General features: G+C 31.7%; 2 protein-coding genes across 3 annotated transcripts in view; one reads left to right on the top strand and one right to left on the bottom strand.

Annotated features, from left to right (window-relative positions):
• Positions 1 to 19,768, bottom strand: part of LOC142317426 (salivary peroxidase/catechol oxidase-like) — a 299,683-nt gene that overhangs the window by 91,253 nt on the left and 188,662 nt on the right. The gene's annotated exons all lie outside the window — the stretch shown is intronic.
• LOC142317428 (uncharacterized) overlaps positions 11,339 to 19,768 on the top strand; it is a 66,412-nt gene continuing 57,982 nt past the window's right edge. For both annotated transcript variants that reach the window (XM_075353996.1, XM_075353994.1), the window contains exon 1: positions 11,339 to 11,898. The gene's annotated coding sequence lies outside the window, so the exon portion shown is untranslated. The remainder of the gene's footprint in view (positions 11,899 to 19,768) is intronic.

Raw genomic sequence — 19,768 nt, 5'->3', positions numbered from 1 at the left:
GTGTCTTACCTTTTTTGATATCAGTATCATTTTTGTTAAAAACGATTTTATTTATATTACGGAATTTTTTTTCGGAGACATATGCGAGATTCTGATTGTACGGTTTATAAATTCATTGTAATTTTTATAAATACCACTGCGTTTTGTTAGATTATTCTTTTATTTATTTTTTATGAAATACTGATTATCTTATGGATTTAATAGTGTCTGGATGAATCGTACGAGGGGGTTCAAGGTGGGTATTGATAAGATGTGCAAGAGAGCGGAGAAGGTGTCATCGGCGGTCTCTAGGTTGATGAGTAACGTCGGCGTCCCCGCGCGCTTCCAGGAGAAGACTGATAGCGTCCACAGTGGCCTCGGTCATCTTATACGCAGCTCCGGTGTGGTTTCAAGATCTGAAGGTTAACCGTAATTGTACTAAGATACACAGTCCTTATAGAAGACTTGCGCTGCGTGTGGCCATACCAAACCGATCGGTGTCGCTTGAGGTCGTCCTCGAGATATACGGTATGGCTCCGATTGATGTGCTGGCAGAGGAGTGGGCAGACAGATACCGGGTTATGGAGGTCACGGATGCCAGGAGCAGGATGTTTGATCGATGGCAGGAGAGGTGGGATGCGACCACCACTGGCAGGTGGACGCATCGGCTAATACCGTGTGTCAGGACCTGGCTGACAACAGGATACACGAGGAGTTGGATTTTTGGACGACCCAATGGCTCACGGGGCATGGGTCGTTCAATTTCTACCTCCATGCTAAAGGGAGACGAGAGACACTGACGTGTGTGTACTACCATGAAAGAGATGATGTATAACACACATTTTTTAATGTATCCAAGATGGACTACAGAGCAGCCGTTTGATGGAATGGTTTCCCCAGAGGAAGTCATGAAATATCTGTTAACTTTGCGTGAAAAATGGAACTTGTGTTGCGCGGTCTAAAGATGTACTCTCAAGGAAGCTTGCAGAAGAGAAGAGATAGTCGGGTGGTTTTCGAGCAGAGAGTAAGTCCAGCCTTCGGGGGTAGACAGTGGGGGTCCAACAGGATCACCGCTGCTGAGTGCCCCCGGGGAACACTGGAAGCCCTGTTGGTTGACGTCGTCACTGGGTTTGCCTTCATGCCAGACAGAGATGGGAGACACCGATTGGTGTATACTACCATGATATAGGATATGGAACATGCATTTTTAATGTATCCAAGAAAGGTTACAGGGCGGCCGCTGAAGAAGTGGTCTTCCTGGAGGATGTCATGGAACATATGTGTTGCCTTGCGTGAGAAATCGAACATCTGTGCTGTATGGTTTAAAGATGTACTCTCCTGGAAGCTTGTAGAAGAGGTGAGATAATTGGGTGGTGTTCGGGCAGAGAGTGATGGTGGACGGCCAACCTTAGGGATTCAACAGGATCGCCGCTGGTGGATGCTCCCGTGGGACGCTGGAAGCCGTTGCTTGATGACGGCACTGGTGAGCTCGTGGACACGCGCGGTGATGATACAATAACCTTTGAGTGGTTCTATCAATGTGCTGTGTGAGGGGGAGGGTTTTTAGTGGGGGCCTGTCTCAGCAGGATACCTCACACAACAAGCAGTACGGGCTGCTGGGCATCTGGTTGTAGATTTTCCCTCCTCCGATGCAAAACAAAAAAAAAAAAAGAACAAACAAATATACATTTTTTGAATTTCTCGGCCATTTTTTTTTGTTGATAGACATATGATTCAGTTCACACCATATTTTTCCTATTTTAATAAAACTAGTATAATCTCTTGTAAACTAATACTTTTATTTCCTTTAAAGAAGTGATGGGAATTAAAAAAACTATTTCATCTTCATTACTTTCTCCATTCTTGGGGGTGAAGAAATAAAGAATATTTTTAATATCTTCATCTTCAAGGAAGCTAGGGCCTCAGTTGATGGTTTAAACCCTTTCCTGAGATAATACAAATGCAACCTGCAAATTTGAAAGTAATCGATCGGTTGGCTCTCTCGTGATAACAGCCAAACAGACAAACTTTATATAATAGCATAGATTACCCATCTGTTACATCGAGAGTGTACCTGATGCACGCAAAAGTTAGCCTTAAACCTGATAACAAATACCTCGTTTGAATTTTGAAATTCCGACGATTTTTTGTAGAGATACTCGTATTACTATAATATGATGAATGGTACCTTCTCTGCCTTTCATCAGAAAATGCAGTGCAGAGGAATTTAACTTATGTTGAGCTTTTTCTCCTCAAATCAATTATAAAAGTTCAACACATTATTCATTGTTCTAAGGGAACAGATTACAGCTATTATAACTAATTAAACTATTAAAACTACAATTTAATTATTTATAATTAATACTTTATTAAATTTATAATTATCTTGGATAAAATTACGCTAAAAAATTCACGAGGTAAGAGTTTGAGGGACAAAATAAAATGATTACATAAAAAATATTTCTCTAACAAAATAATCAATGAATATAATGGGCAAATCACATCAAAACAAGATTACTAATTCTTGTACATTCTTTTTTATGAATATACTATTAAACACAGAAAATAAATATTAATAGTCAAAATTATTATAACATAAGCATATATTACTTGTCAAAGTTTATGAAGCTCAGTTGACACGTAGGATGGGGGTAGATTGCAGGAGGGTGGACTTTGCTATCTATGATGTCATAACACATCCCCTTCACTGTAGTATTAGCAGTGTCAACACTATTGCAGAAGAGCTATTGTGCATCTGTATGTTTATACTTTTGAAACTTCGACTATACATTGAGAAATATACAATTCGATCAAAAGACTTTAAAAAATGAGCACTTTGATGTAAACTATGGTAAGTGTCCACTATTGTTTTTTCCTTGATCTATATTTTTTAAGTTTTCAAAAAGGGGTGAAGTAATGAGATATTTTCATTTTTTCCATTGTATTAAAAGTCGATAATAATATTTTTAAGACAGATTAATATACGAATTAACTAAAATCATAACTTATAGATGAGTTTTTAAAACTAATTTTTCCACACCATATTACTGTATGTGATCTAATCAAAAACTTTTAGGATTCTAGTTCGTTAAGATGCTGCAAGAAGAAGTGGAACTAATGTTTGTTTTTTTCTTTTACTAAGGATAATTACCTTAAATTTTTCTTTTAATTAATTAACTCATTAACTTTATCTTATCAACAACTACTCGAAATCGAGCGACAAATTTGTTTCAAGTTATCAGTCATAGCACCATAAATGGAATAAAAACTTCAGATGATTTCATGTCAAACAGAACCTTGTCATGTCATTTCCTGAGCATATCAATACTAGCTTAATATTGTCTACTTGACCACCTGTTTAGCTTTTAATGTGGTTCTTCAGTCTTTAGGGGTGATATATCATATCAAGGGTAGCAGAATGCCCTGACTCCTGTCCACTCATATAGTTAGGATTTAGAAAGAGGAGAGCCCTTAACCCAGGAATCACTCGGCTGGCTGACTGCAATGCCAGAATTTGGGGTAATTGGACATTGGGGCCACCACATTTTTTTGAGTAAATAATCCATCAAAAGTACTGAAAGGTTGGCTCAGAAATTTAATATCAGCTAATAGTTCTGCAAATTGTTTTAATAGAAAATTATATTATATTCCAGAATTTAAATCTACATATAATTAAAGAAAAGAAATACCAGCAGTTCACTAGGAATCAGAAATAAGGGGGAAATGCATTGAATGTATGTTTACATGGAAAAGTCTCATGTTAAACAATCTTCTATGATCAGAATACGAGTGTGTAAGTAGAAACTTAAAAAATCCCAACCTGTACTTCAATTTGTCAATCACAGATAATCATTTTGACAATTAATAAAGCATAAGAGAAGATTCAAGTACATCGACTGATAAATTGTTTTAAATGTAAAAATACATACTGGCTTTAATCGAGATTTGTAATTTTGCGATAAATAAATGAATATATATATATATATATATATATATATATATGTGTGTGTGCGCTCGCGTGCGTATTTTAGTATTGATTTGTAGAGTAAAACAAATGTAATACTGGTTTGGAAATAGAATCAGGTAACAGATGAATAAGTATTTATTGTTATTTTCTACAAATAATAGTCTATTAATAAAATTTAATACAAAAAAATGTAAACTTTATTTATTTTACTGTGAGTTGTCATAAACGTAAGGTTATAATCAACTAGATATTAAAAAATAGTAATTTCCTAGAATGGTGCAGTTATGCCTAATAACTACAAGCAAACTGTGTAAGGCTTACTATGAAAAGGAAGGAGGAGTAAAGAGGGTTTCTTATTGATTTTTGAATAAGCCGAATATGACTGTAACATTATATACAAAATTAATCACTTGTACTTAGGGTTTTATTTTAGATTTTATTTTTCAGTTTGTACAGCTTTCTCAGAGATCTGTTCCACCACATTGTTAATATATATATATATAATTTAATTAAAAACAGTTTAAAATATTAAATTTATGGGTGTCTATTTATAAATGTTTATATAAATACATAATTGTATGTATATATAAATGAATTTTCAATATTTTCTAAGGAGAATAGTTATTCATAATAAAATAAGAAATCCTTCCCTAACAAAGCAGAAAACAGAACCATTTTTATATAACTTAACACAGTTAATTAAGCTTACTAGGAAGAGGTTTATTATGTGTAGTTATTCTTTTTAATAAACAGCTAAACCATTTAAAAAGACCTTCCCATCAATTTATTTTAAACTTAAAATATTATCTTTTAAATAAACAATATGTCTGCCTGAGAATTTTTCACTAATACTAGTTAAAAATTAAAAAAAAAAAAAAAAAACATTAGGAATTGATGCCATTAAGATTGGTCACAATTAGTCAAAAAAAGCAGGGAGGAATGGACCTTATGGGTACCATATCTCAAAATTTTACTTAAGGTTAGGTAATCTCACATACCAATGCAAAAGTATGGGATTATGAAGAATGATATAATATGGAATTACAATATAAATTTGTGAATGAGCTTATAATTATACAATTATAATTTCATTTTTCACCACATAACCTTAAATACCTTTACATGATGAATTAATCATAAACCAAAAAAAAGAAAGAAAAATTGTTTGAACTGTGTTCAAGAGTGATGAGATTTCATGTGAATACATGAAAGACAAATTTTATTAGTTATATTAAAAAAGAAGTATCTAAATAACTGAGCTAGTTATAGAAGCATAAGGATTATTAGTTCAACTGGTAGATTAGTGTTGAGTGTGTTCTGTATAAGAAGATTGAACAATTAATATAACTGAAAAATAGTTGTTTCTGACACTGCAGATCATGCAAAATAAAATCTTTATCTTGAATAAACTTATGCAAAGGCTATCTCTCACAGTTGTAAACTTTGTTTGGTTTTCTTAACTTGAAGAAAGCTTTTGATGGTTTAAAATAAACATTGGGAGCCATTATTATTGGTATAGGAAGAAACTTACACAAATCTTCAAGGAGCTATATAAAGATATAATAATCATATTCTATGGATATTTTTGTTAAAAAAGGCCTACGACAGAATTGTCCTTCGTCTTTTTTTTTTTTTAATAGGTGGTAAAAGACTAGATTAGTTCAATCTACAATAACTACAATTCCTAAAAGATGTAAGAATATGGGTTCTAAAATTAATGAAGAGAATGCTCCAATGATTTTATTTAGTAACCACTAAAGGATTATGATGAGAATAGTTTTGATGCCAAATATTTGACCAGAAAGTTGATAAAAATACAAGAAATAGGATTTGGAGGTTACTTTAGTTAAAACCTGGCATATGGTAGAGGTTGCAGATGGACAGGTTAAAAACTATCAAAGAATTTAATAATTTTGATATTGCTCTTACTTTAGAAGATTCACATGGTAGGGAAGAAGAAAAATAACCAAGATGCTTCATCCTATTTAATGAAATATAAATGCTTCTTGATCAAATATTACCTGAGGTCTAACAATTAGGATCTAGAACTTGTATGGACTGAGAAAAAGGATCGAATCAATAGAAATGTACTTCTGGAGATGTTTTTGAAGCCTTAGAATTCTTGATTGGGTTAGAAATGAGGAAATTATTAGAACAATCACTAAAAAACCATAGAGAAGTCGTAAGTTAGATGATTGATGTAGTAGAGCCATTACAGAAAATATCTGATTCAAGATTCTTCAGATTATCATGGTCATCAATTTTTACTAGACAATGGAAACATAGAAGATCCCGTAAAAGGTAAATGAATGGTATTTTTAGATACCATGGTATAATAAAACTTGAGGGAAGAGGATCGAGATAAATTGTGTTTTGAAGTGGGACAGACAGTGTAACCTGACCCACCGGTTTTATCTAATGGTGAACACGTCTTCCCAAATCAGCTAATTTGGAAATTGAGAGTTCCAGCATTCAAGTCCTAGTAAAGTCAGTTATTTTTATATGAATTTGAATACTAGATCGTGAATACCGGTGTTCTTTGGTAGTTGGGTTTCAATTAACCACATATCTCACAAATGGTCGAACTGAGACTTTACAAGACTTCATTTACACTCATACATATCATCCTCTGAAGTATTATCTGAAGAGTAATTACCAGAAGCTAAACAGGAAAAAGAAAGAAAGAGTGTAACCTATTGTAAGTGTAATAATTATAATAACCAAAGTACCAAAGTATGGACTGTAAATAACCAAAGTATGGACAATGCATTATTTAATATGGTGTAACTAAGTTACACAAAACTATGTACAGTAATGGCAGTCCTCCACACATTCAGTAATTAATGAAGAGTGAAAAAAGGATTTTGTCTGTATGTTATTTGCAGACATTACTGACTGCAGCAGTGCTGATTGAACTCTAGGGAAATGGTAGGCAATTTGGGAAAAATGTATGTATTAAATTCAAGTAAATTAATTAAGTATCCTTATAATATTTATATGTATACTCAAATTGTACTCAATAAGACAAAAGCTTTTGAGGCCGATAGTTATAATGATTTTGTGGATTATAATTACGTTATTATATGTATAATTATATTGTAATTTTAGGTTAATAGTAATTTTGATTCCTTATAGTTGAAATTAAATTAAAACAATGCTTTATTCAACAGAAATTCTTAGTATTATAGTACTTGTAGCTACCTAAGAGTAATTTTTACTTTTGATTACTTGAGTTAGAATTAGAATTAGAATTTTCTTCATTTTGGGCATGCTACAGTAAAGATTATTATTCTTTCAAAAGGATAATAAAGTAATTATAAAATAATTTATTTTTATATATATTAAGAACAAATATAACATTTATAATTGATGAATATTAATCGATTTTATAGAAATATTTTTGACTCTTATCTGACTTTTTATAGTACAAATATGTAATCACAACTTTTTAACAGTTCTCCTTGCTGCATTCAACTTCTTGCCAGATTACAAGACAATAAATTTAACCATAATAACAATAATAAAAATGTATGAGAGATTCAACTCTTGTTATATAATTCATTAAAATCTTTCATATTCCTCTTAGAGATCTACAGACTAATCCACCAGGTTGGTCTAGTAATGAACTTGTCATCGCAAATCAACTGATTTCGAACTACAGACCCTAGTAAAAACACTTACTAGTAAACCCTAGTAAAGGCAGAGTTACTTTTTTATGAATTTGAATACTAGATCATGGATACTGCTGTTCTTTGGTGGTTGGGTTTCAATTATCTACATATCTCAGGAACAGTCATCCTGACACTGTACAAGACTACATTTCATTTACATTCATATATATCATCTTCATTCATCCTCTGAAATAATACCTTACAGTGGTTCTGAAGGCTAAACAGGAAAAAAGAGAGAGACATCGACAGACTGATGAGGAAATATACAGTGTTTCAAAAATTATAGCTCACAATTGGTTAATGTAAAAATAGAACATGAAACATAAAGTCCTTAAGAAGTTAATAAAAACTCCTATAAAGAAATATAAATAGCAAGATAATTTTGAACACGCATATGTTGCAGATTTATACTTCTGTAGAACTATACCATTGCAGCTGATAAATTTTTTTTTTGATGACTATGAAAATCCTTACGACGTTAAAACTTAATATATAGCAAACAAGTAAAATTAAATACGTACGACATTCAATATAGATAAAATAAACAATAATAATCGGTTTAATATATAAATATGAAAGTTTGTTTATTTGTTCGCAGCAGCATAGAGCGAGAACCAACTGACTGATTGTTCTCAAATATTCAGGACCCATCCGTATTATCCCAAAAAAGGTTTTAAGTCATAGACCAAGGTCCCCTTTTGAGTGACATTATGAATTAAAGGTATTAAAGATATTCATTAAAGAAACAAAAATGAATCCTTTTACTTCATTATATTTCCATCATCATGACAACAGAAATGACTAAACTATTTTTTGTAATGGATTACTGTAAAGTATCTGATATTTTCACAACCATGAGGATAATGAGGGTATCAAGTTACAAGAGATAGAGCCCACTGGCTACACAGTAGGGCTTGTGAAGTGAGCCCGGATCAGCTAGTATTTTAAATACATATTCACATATTTTACTTTTACATAAAATTGAAAATCAATTCTCTCAGATCCTAACTTTAAATCAATTTAATTATAAATGAATAAAAAAATCTAGAATAGAAAATGTATGTTTTCTAATGAGATCTGAAACAAACTACATTACATTTTATCTATTACAAGTGATGTTTAAACATTTAAAATTTCATATTTGATTTAATTTAACTTCCTGTTTGTGAATTTCCAATAGCATAAGTCAAAAAGAAAGAAGCATGTTCTTTCTAGTAATCTATCAAGGAATTAGATTAAGGTAGCACAATCCCTGAACAGAGTCTATTTTAAGTAAGCTTAATTACTGTTCATCAATATTTAGAAAGCTTAATTGACATGTCAGGTTGGGTTGGATTACTGATCTGCTAAGGGGAAATGCATTACGCACAATCAGAGGACTAGATGTCATTCTATGTGTGGGACACTCTGAATACCCACAAAAAACTTAAACCTCAAAAGCAGGCAGAATTTTCAACCCAGAACTATTCACCGCATTACCTCAAGATGGTGCCCTTATTTTACAACTGATGTACCTGCACCTACATTTCTCTTCATCTGACTTTGGATTCATGATATTGAATCCTCCAGTTCTCTTTATTTTACCTTAGTGCCTTTTCAATAAATCTCACCATCTTTCCTATGTTGTCTCAATGAAAATCAATTTTTACACAATATTATCTGTTGTGATAGTGCACACTGAAATCATGTGCTACTCATTATCTTCTTCTGAGCCCCATAGTTGTCAAAGGTGCGCATACTATAATTACCATAGTTATTAATACTTTGTATTTTTATAATTTAGTTTCTTTTTCAGATTTCTATGAAGCCTGATTACTTTAAACGTTATTTATCAGTGTTATTCTCACTACCATGAAGGTAACGAATACTATGGGGATTCAGGGGATGGAATCCTGTCAAGATGGTAATGTAACGAATGAGTGCTGTACATGGACTTTACATCATGGAACTAATTAATTATTTGCAGCTGCATTGCATTATTTCACATGGAAGGTTTTTCTGGAATCTAGCGATAAGCAACACACCTGGCTTATGGAATGCAATGTTTCATCTATTCTCAGTCATATAATTTAAATGTGTGAATATATTATATACATATAAATGTAGGTATAAATAAATTACGTTCCTTAAAATGTACATACATTTTAAGCGAATGGTATTTTTGTACACTTTGTTCCTCGAAAGATAAAGAAAATTCATTTTCATCCTCCACTCCTCCATGTGATAGAAAGAAGTACCATATTTTCTTTAAAAAGTCTGTAAAAAGGCAGAGCTTTTCTATACATCAGAAATGTTCTTTCAGCCATTATTTATGTATAAATTTAAAGAAAAGAATGGTTAAGTGTTATAATGTGCTACTGTATTGTGTTGTGTGTTGAATCTTGAACATTGCCAAACCAAACTAGAACTGAAGAAAATTAAGTTTTTTGAGGTGTGGTTTTATCGATAACTTCTTCAGATTAATTGAAGAGTTAAAGTTAGCTAACAATGCAAGGTCCTCAAAAGAATCAATACAACACAAATGTAGTTTATATTGTTAAGAGAAAAAACTATGGTAGTTCGTTTATGTAGAGATAGATATCCTGGTATGTAATTGGTTTCTGTACTTCATATTTCTAGGAAATATGGAAATATCTAGGGCATATGGAAAATCAGTTTGAAGAATTTATGGCTGAAATATTTTTAGGGAATGATTCTCCGAGTCAACTAGATTATTCTGCTCAGTTGCAGACAAAGTTAAAATAATGGAACTATTGCCAACTTCCAATAACGGATATACATTAAAGAAAGAAATCATTTTTATGGTGCAAGATTTCAATTGCCAGTTTACTATCAAAATTTTGTTTTTAATTACTTGTAATGTTATATGTTTATATATATATAACATTACTATATATATATATATATATATATATATGTATTAGTAATAACAGGCTGATGCCTGGTGATAGGCTAATATGTTGATAATGAATTTTTGTAGGGTGTGGAAAAAATACATGCCTAACTGAACCCAGAGCCTTTGGATGAAATACAGAGATGTTACTCATCTACCACAAGATAGGAATTATTATAGATCATAAAAAAAATTTGGTAAAAAAGTTAATCAGAAATTTGACTGGAGAAAATTATTTCTTACCTTCTAAACATTTAAAATTTTTTTGTTTTTTTTCATTTAAATGAGTACATTGGTAATAAAAATCATGAAATACAAAGAATATGCACGTGAGAAAAGTTTTATACATTTAATTTTAAAATAAGTGAATGTAATGGAATTCTTAACACAAAGCGAGCCCTGGAGGCTAACAGGTGTTTCTCAGTTTAAGCTCTTTGAAATCGTATAGGTTAAACCGATGCTATTTTATCACTAAATTCAGATTGGCGAACCGGAAAGACTTTACGAATTACGTCACTGGTCATCTAACGTAGAATTAAATTATACAAATTTTTAATTTACAATCCTTAGTAGTTAGTACGGAACATTTAAATACTGTAGTCCGTTTTTATAATCTGTTTATTTTTAATACTAAATATAAGCACGAATAAAATGTAGGTTAAATTATGGTATTTAATTATATATATTCATTTATTTAATTATTTTAAATACACTATGATCGGAAAGTCGTTGGGCAAAATGCTTTAGAATTATGTAGTGTATTCTTTTCTTTCGACGTTAGGTTGGTCGGCCTGCGGGTTCATTGACCGTTGTTCAGTAATAAACTAAGAGGTCAGTTTTTTTAGTTGTGATTGAATGTGCTTCGTTTTATTTATTAGACTAAATAATTGCAAGAAAAGTAATGTATCTTTCGGTAGAGAAACGCATTTTTCTCATTGAACAGTCTTTCGTGAAGGTGACAAGTTTATTAATGAAACACAGGTTTTCTGAAAAGTTTCCAAACACTTTGATTTCTCACCGCAATGCAGTTCGATTTGTTATCGAAAAATTTCGTGCAAGAGGCTCTGTTGAAGACGCTGATCGAAGTGGAAGACTACCTAAACTAACCGAACAGAAGCTGCTTGATATTTCCAGTACTATGATCGAAAGTCCATGGAAGTCGATGCGTATGTTAGCACAGCACAATCGAACTTGCTACATAACATAAAACTGTAAGAAAAAAACTGAAACTTTTCCCCTTCAAAGTAATGTGTGTTCTAGAACTTAAATTTACATATCATGCCCAAAAACTGAATTTTCGGTGGTTAAACGTTTAAACGATGGCAACAGATCACGCGCGATTGACGAACTAAACCCGCAGTAACGGCATAAATACGAGACACGTACACGTAAGTATTATTAAATAAGGTTATTTATTGCATATTCTCTTAAAGATAAGTTCATAATTTAAATTTATAAATGGGTAATTTTCTCTTTGGATTAAAAATTTTATGTGTTGGGTTATTCTATTTTTTCATATTTCCAAACATAATTAATTTAATGTATTATTTTAATTCTTAATATTTATTTGTGGAGAAATAAAATTATTAATATGTTCTTAAATAAATCACGAACGTGAATCAATGACAAGCACTGGCCGTAATATTTTCTCTAAATATCTTCACCTTATATACCCGGAAGATAAACTGTTTTTTTTTTTTTTTTTTTTTTTTTTTAAGAGCTAACGGGCATTGACAGCTTTGGTGAATTTCCTTTATGAAAATGGAAATTTGTAGTATATAAAAAATCTAATATAGACGCCACGTGATTTCCTTGTACGCCTATTAAATTACATACACGCATTTAAAAAAATGAAAAGTACATAAAATTTTATTTCATTAATAACTTAATGAATACTAATTTTTCGTAATTTTTTTTTTTAAATCGGAGATTAATAATTATTATTAATAAATCAAACATGAAATTTATTTATACAATTATCATAATTACAGTTGGTATACATTAACTGTAAACAATTAACATCATTTTGCGTATATATTAATGATGAATTAACTATAACGATGAAGCGCATCGAACGAGGACTGCAATAGAATTTTAATCAACGAGAGAAGAAGACCAAGGAAAGAACAAAACGATTATTAAAATTTATTAAAGATCGGGCATGTATGCCTCAGTGTATATGTTGTTCTTGTGAGGTTCTATTTTTCAGTCAACTCTAATGTAGATAAAATTAAACAGAAATAAACTAGAAAATCCAAAAATAATACGATTCTAAATAAGATTTTTTAATTAATATTAAATAATCAGATGTTTCACCAAATCTATTACATATACACATATGTAATAATGCCTATTATGTTACACATACACATTTTTAAAAGTACATAAAATTCTCTCTTCATTTGTCACTTTATCCACCCGTCTGATTTTTAACATTCTCCTATAGCACCGCATTCCAAAATCTTCTAACCTTTTCTTCTCAGATACTCCGATCGTCCAAGTTTCACTTCCATATAAAGCGACACTCCAAACATATACTTTCTAAAATCTTTTCCTGACATTTAAATTAATTTTTGATGTAAACAAATTATATTTCTTACTGAAGGCTCGTTTCGCTTGTGCTATTCGGCATTTTATATCGCTCCTGCTTAGTCCATCTTTGGTAATTCTACTTTCCAAATAACAAAATTCTTCTACCTTCATAATTTTTTCTCCTCCTATTTTCACATTCAGCAGTCCATCTTTGTTATTTCTACTACATTTCATTACTTTTGTTTTGTTCTTGTTTATTTTCATGCGATAGTTCTTGCGTAGGACTTCATCTATGCCGTTCATTGTTTCTTCTAAATCCTTTTTACTCTCGGCTAGAATTACTATGTCATCAGCAAATCGTAGCATCTTTATCTTTTCACCTTGTACTGTTACTCCGAATGTAAATTGTTCTTTAACATCATTAACTGCTAGATCCATGTAAAGATTAAAAAGTAACGGAGATAGGGAACATCCTTGTCGGACTCCCTTTCTTATTACGGCTTCTTTCTTATGTTCTTCAATTATTACTGTTGCTGTTTGGTACCTGTACATGTTAGCAATTGTTTTTCTATCTCTGTATTTGAACCCTAACTTTTTTAAAATGATGAACATTTTTTTCCAGTCTACGTTATCGAATGCCTTTTCTAGGGTATAAACGCCAAGTATGTCGGTTTGTTTTTCTTTAATCTTCCTTCTACTGTTAATCTTAGCCCTAAAATTGCTTCCCTTGTCCCTATACTTTTCCTGAAACCAAATTGGTCTTCTCCTAACACTTCTTCCACTCTCCTCTCAATTCTTCTGTATAGAATTCTAGTTAAGATTTTTGATGCACGACTAGTTAAATAATAATGCTCTCTTAAATTCAGATCTGATTATTGTTTCTCGCATTTCATCCTCCTCAACTTCCTCTTCTTCCTCTATAACACCATTTTCTAATTCATTTCCTCCGTATAACTCTTCAATATATTCCACCCATCTATCGACTTTACCTTTCGTATTATATATTGGTGTACCATCTTTGTTTAACACATTATTAGATTTTAATTTATGTACCCCAAAATTTTCCTTAACTTTCCTGTATGCTCCGTCTATTTCACCAATGTTCATTTCTCTTTCCACTTCTGAACACTTTTCTTTAATAATCCACTCTTCTTTCGCCAGTTTGCACTTATAAGGAAGTAAAAATGCCATGTCTGACCGGGATTCGAACCCGGGAAAGGCTGAGACACTACAATTTTACCATGGAGGTTGGCTAAGATGATCTTAAATTGTCTAAAAGTGTTTAAATTTATTTTTATAAAATATTTTAAGTATTGCGTTGCTCTTCATTATATACTAAGCGCATATCTACTAATATACAGAATGAATAAAAATTGCGTGGATGAGATGATTCTATAGCAAAAAATAGGAAAAAAATTTCTCATAGCTCAGAAAATGGTTCATTGCCAGTTTTGGCTCGCAAAATATTTCTACTCCTTCTGTGATGTTAATCCATACAAAATTCTTAAGAGTATAAATCTAGGGGTAGATTTCGTTCTTCCCTTATGGTTTTTGATCTAAGAAATCGATTAAAATGGTCTCAGACTTTTATCTTATTTAGGTTTTAAGAAAAACGGGATAAAAATAAGGAAAGTTTTGTCAAAAAATATCCTTTTTTAGGTTTGTAATAAAATAATTTTATTAATTTACCAATAAACAAATAAAAATTGCTAGTTAACTTTATAAATAATTTCATTCTGAAAAAATATATTATAATATTAATTGAAAAAAATAAAAAATAAAAAAACAACTAAAATATGAGAAAATGTTAAAGTTCTGAGTTACAGAGCTATCTCTGTCGTTTTAGGTAATTAGGTGACTCGGACATTCCAAATTTGGTTAAACGGATATGACTTGAATGTAATGAAAAAAGGGCATTTATTAGTAGATGACGTCATTTTTAATTAATTTATAAAATTATTTCTTTAAGTTTAAAATAAACAAAACCAGTTTAAAAATACATACATATAAGTTGGAATTACGTTTTTTTAAGGAAGTAATACGAGGTGTGTGAGAAAAGTAATGAGACCGACTTTTTACTTACAAAAGTTTTTATTTTTTCAAACAACAATGTTATTCCCTTCAAAATAGTTCCCTTGGGTAGCTATACACCGGCGGAGTCGTTGTTCCCACTCCTGGAAGCAGCGCTGGAAGGCTTCAACTGGTAGGGCTTTTAAGTAGTTGGTTACAGTCTTTTGAATGTTCTCCAGAGTTCCGAAATTACGTCCTTTTAAGACAACGTTTCAATTTTGGGAAAAGGAAAAAGTCACAAGGACTCAAATCAGGTGAGTAGGTGGGTTGAGGAACCGTAGGAATGCGTTTTGAGGTCAAAAATTCCCTGATGGAAATGGCCGTTTGACACGGGGCATTGTCATGATGAAGCATCATGACACTCTTTTCCTGAGCCTTTCAAGGACACCTTTGTAAAACACTTGGTTGACAGTTTGTCCTGGAGGAAAAAATTCTTTATGCACGATACCCCTACTGTCAAAAAATCAAATCAGCGTGGTTTTGATCTTTGATTTGCTCATTCGACATTTTTTCGGTTGAGGAGATGACAGAGTGTGCCACTCTTCGCTTTGCCGCTTTGTTTCATGATTATACACAAATATCCAGGATTCATCACCTGTGAACACACGATTGAAGAATTCTTGGTCGTTGTCAATCCTCTCATGAAGATCAACTTACGCGTTTCTTCGATCGCCCTTCTGTTCCGTTGTGAGGTTTTTCGGCACCGATTTCGCACAAACCTTTCGCATGTCCAAATCGTCTGTCAAAATTTGATATACGGTGAAAGCGTTTAAATTTAACTGTTCACTCATCATCCTTATTGTTAAACGACGATCTGATGTCACAACAACCCTTTCACGCTCAACGTTTTCGTCAGATTTTGAAGTAGAAGGTCTCCCTGAGCGAGGTTGATCTTCAAGGTGTTCTCGGCCTTCTAAAAATTATTCTTGCCGGCGGAAAACTTGTGCTCTTGATAAGCAATGTTCCCCATTGGCTTGTTTCAAATTTTCAAAGGTCACACTCGCGGATTCCCCAAGTTTAATACAGAACTTGATTGCAAAACGTCGCTCTACATTCCGATGCTCCATTTTCGTAACATACAACAAGTACACAGCTTCACTAATAGCGCTGTCAAAAATAATGTGTTGGCTGAACTCGTACTGAGCATGTGGAAGGGTGAACAAACTGGTCTAACACAGACCGATAGACACAGCCTTGCCAGATCGCTCGCAGTGTTACCAATCTTGTTACTTTTCTCACCCACCTTGTATATTCGTGAAATATTTAGGTTTCACATTTCAACGGAAATATTCATTTTAACCATCCCCGAATCCATTTTGACTAGTTTCGGCGTGACGTTTGTACGTATATATCTCGCATAACTCAAAAAAAAAAAAAAAAAATAGCTGCATAATGTTGAAATTTTTTATTTAGAACTATTGTAACATCTAGTTGTGAACCTACCCTTTTGATTGCAATCAACTGAACTAAAAGTATCTAAAAAAGATCAAAATCCAAACAAATTTGGATTTTGGACTTTTTCTTAACTGCATTAATAAGTCCTCGTTGAGAGATTTTCAACGATATATAATAAGTGGTAATTATTTTCATCGGTTCCAGAGTTATAATTAAATGAAATTTTAATTAATGAAATATTTGGATCTTACAAGGCGAAGGCATATCGGTTCATATACGATTTCATCTCCTTTTTTAACTGTTTTTTTTTTAGTTTAAATATATTGATTTATTAATAATTATGAATTTCTGATTGTAAATAAATTTTAAATAAAAAAATAAATTGAAAAAATCAGATACCATACGATACAAGATCATCTTAGACCTCAATGGCGTAATTTTAATGTTTCAGCTTTACCCGGGTTCGAATCCCGGTTAGACGTGGCATTTTTACTTCCTTGTACAAAGTAATATGATATTCATATTACTTTGATATTCATATTATAGCAAAAAAATTCGGTTTTCAGATTTAAACGAAAATATTCATTTTGACCACCTCTGAATCCATTTTGAGTAGTTTCGGCCTGACGTCTGCATCTCGCATAACTCAAAAACGATTAGCCGTAGTATGTTGAAATTTTGGATTTAGGACTGCTGCAACATCTAGTTGTGCACACATTTCTTAACTGCAGTAATAAGCTCTCATTTAGAGCTTTTCAACGATATATTATTATAAGTTGTACTTATTTTCATCGGTTCCTGTGTTATAGACAAATAAATTTTTAATTAATAATATATTTGGATCTTAGAGGAAAGCACATTGGTTTGAATCAGACTTTATTTTAACTTTTTTTTTTTTTTTAATTTAAATCGATTGATTTATTAATAATTAATTATTAATCTCTCTATAAAAAAAATATAAATTTTACTTATGTTTAATAAAAAAAAGAAAAAATATTATGAGTTATTAATGAAATAAAATTCTACGTACTTTTCATTTTCAAAAAATGTGTGTATATAACTTAATAGGAGTACAAGGAGGCGTTTGATGGCCTGCGTGGCGCGAGTGGTAGCGTCTCGGCTCTTTATCCGGTGGTCTCGGGTTCGAATCCCGGTTAGGCATATGGTATATTCACACACGCTACAAATCATTCATCATCCAATTAGGTTTATAATAATTAATTATTCAATTATTTAAATTTTAAAAAAAAGTAAAAAAAAGTAGATGAAATCGAACCGATTAGTCTTCCCTTGTAAGATCCAAATATTTCATTAATTAAAACTTTATTTGGCTATAACTCTGGAACCGATGAAAATAAGTACCACTTATGATATATCATTGAAAAGCTCTCGATGAGGGCTTATTACTGTAGTTAAGAAAAAGTCCAAAATCCAGCTTTTTGTTTGATTTCGAGCTTCTTTGGACACTTTTGGTGCAGTAGATTGGAATGAAAAGGGGAGCTGAACAACTAGATGTTACAACAATCCTAAATCCAAAATTTCAACATCTTACGGCTAGTGGTTTTTGAGTTATGCATATGTACGTACAGATGTCATGCTGAAACTAGTAAAAATGGATTCTGGTATAGTCAAAATGGATATTTCCGTTAAAATATGGAAGCCGAAATTTTTGGCGATTACAATACTACTTTTACTTCGTACAAGTAGGTAAAAATAACTTATAACATAATATATTATTTTAATTTCATATTAGTATTTGTAATTACATATTATTTTTGTTCGTCCTGACAACTAAGATCACATTTGGGTAATAATTTAAAACTTCTTTTATTTTCTCAATTTTTTTTTCATTTTTACTTCTTTGTACGAAGTAAAGGAAACATTGTAATCGCGAAAAATTTCGGTTTTCAGATTTCAACGGAAATATCCATTTTGATTACGTTGAATCCAGGAAAAGTGTCCAAAAAAGCCCCAAAAAGTTTTTAACTGCAGTAGTAAGTCCTCATTGAGAACATTTTAAGGATTGCAATCGACTGAAATAAAAGCGTCTAAAAAAGCCCAAAATCATAACAAATTTGGATTGTTTGCAGTAATAAGCTCTCATTAAGAGCTTTTCAACGATATATCATAAGTAGTATTTATTTTAATCGGTTCCAGAGTTATAGCCAAATCAAATTTTAATTAGTGAAATATTTGGATCTTACAAGGGGAAGGATCGGTTCGAATTAGACTTCATCTCCTTTTTTTAAATTTATTTTTATATTTATTTTTTCAACTTTTTTTTAAATTTAAATATATTGATTTATTAGTAATAATTATTAATCCGTGACTATGAAAAACGTTTTACGATAGATAATCAGTATTCAGTAATAATAATACTAATAAAATATGACAAAAAAAATTCCTTTCCGCACGCTGGAAGGCAGAGGTAGATTTCACCGGTGCTAAGTTGGAGATAAAAAAGATTTCCACTTAAAGTTAAGAAAAACTTCAAATTTATTCAATACGACAATGGTTACATGTGAAGAAATTTTGACATGTTTCGGATACGACAAGCTCTTTTTAAAATTCCAGCAATATTTTGGTCACCCCTTGTCGTAAGGGTTGGTCATATCAAAAATTGTTTCAGACAAACTTTTTAGGTAATGTTTAGAGGACTAACGACCACTTTAAACCGATTCGATACTGTGCTTATTAAGGGAGATATGATTTTTTTCTCGAAATCCCATTTTTTCGACCCCCTAGGCCAACGATTGGTGATATCAAAAACCTTTACTTAGATAAGTTTTAGGCCCTTATCCAAAGCATAGTAGGAACTTCAAACGAATTCGATATTTTACTTAATAAGAAAGTTATAACGATTTTTTTTCCGAAAAAGTTTTCCCATTTTCACCCCCATGGTCCGATTTTACCCAATAACAAACTCGACTGAGATTTTGGGTCGTTATATTTTATGTATCAATTTGAAAGTGATTGGTGCAAAATAATGGCAGTTATTGTGTCCACAAGTAATATATATATATATATATATATATATAAATGTACATATAAACTTTTGAACTGACAGTGGTTTTGGTGTCTGGGGGATGTAAACGCGAAGATATGTCAAAATTTTCCGGCAGTCGAATCATGGTACGCATTACAATAAATAGATTTTTTTTTTAAATCTACCTAAAGTCAGAAGTTATTGGTGAAATAAAATTTTGTATAGTTTTAAAAAAAATGTGTATATGTAATTTAATAGGCATTGTTACACGTATG

The sequence above is a fragment of the Lycorma delicatula genome, chromosome 1, assembly GCF_047948215.1.
Source record: "Lycorma delicatula isolate Av1 chromosome 1, ASM4794821v1, whole genome shotgun sequence".
Lineage (NCBI taxonomy): Eukaryota > Metazoa > Arthropoda > Insecta > Hemiptera > Fulgoridae > Lycorma > Lycorma delicatula.
Note: the sequence above shows the minus strand (reverse complement) of the source record. Positions and strands in the feature narration are given on the sequence as shown.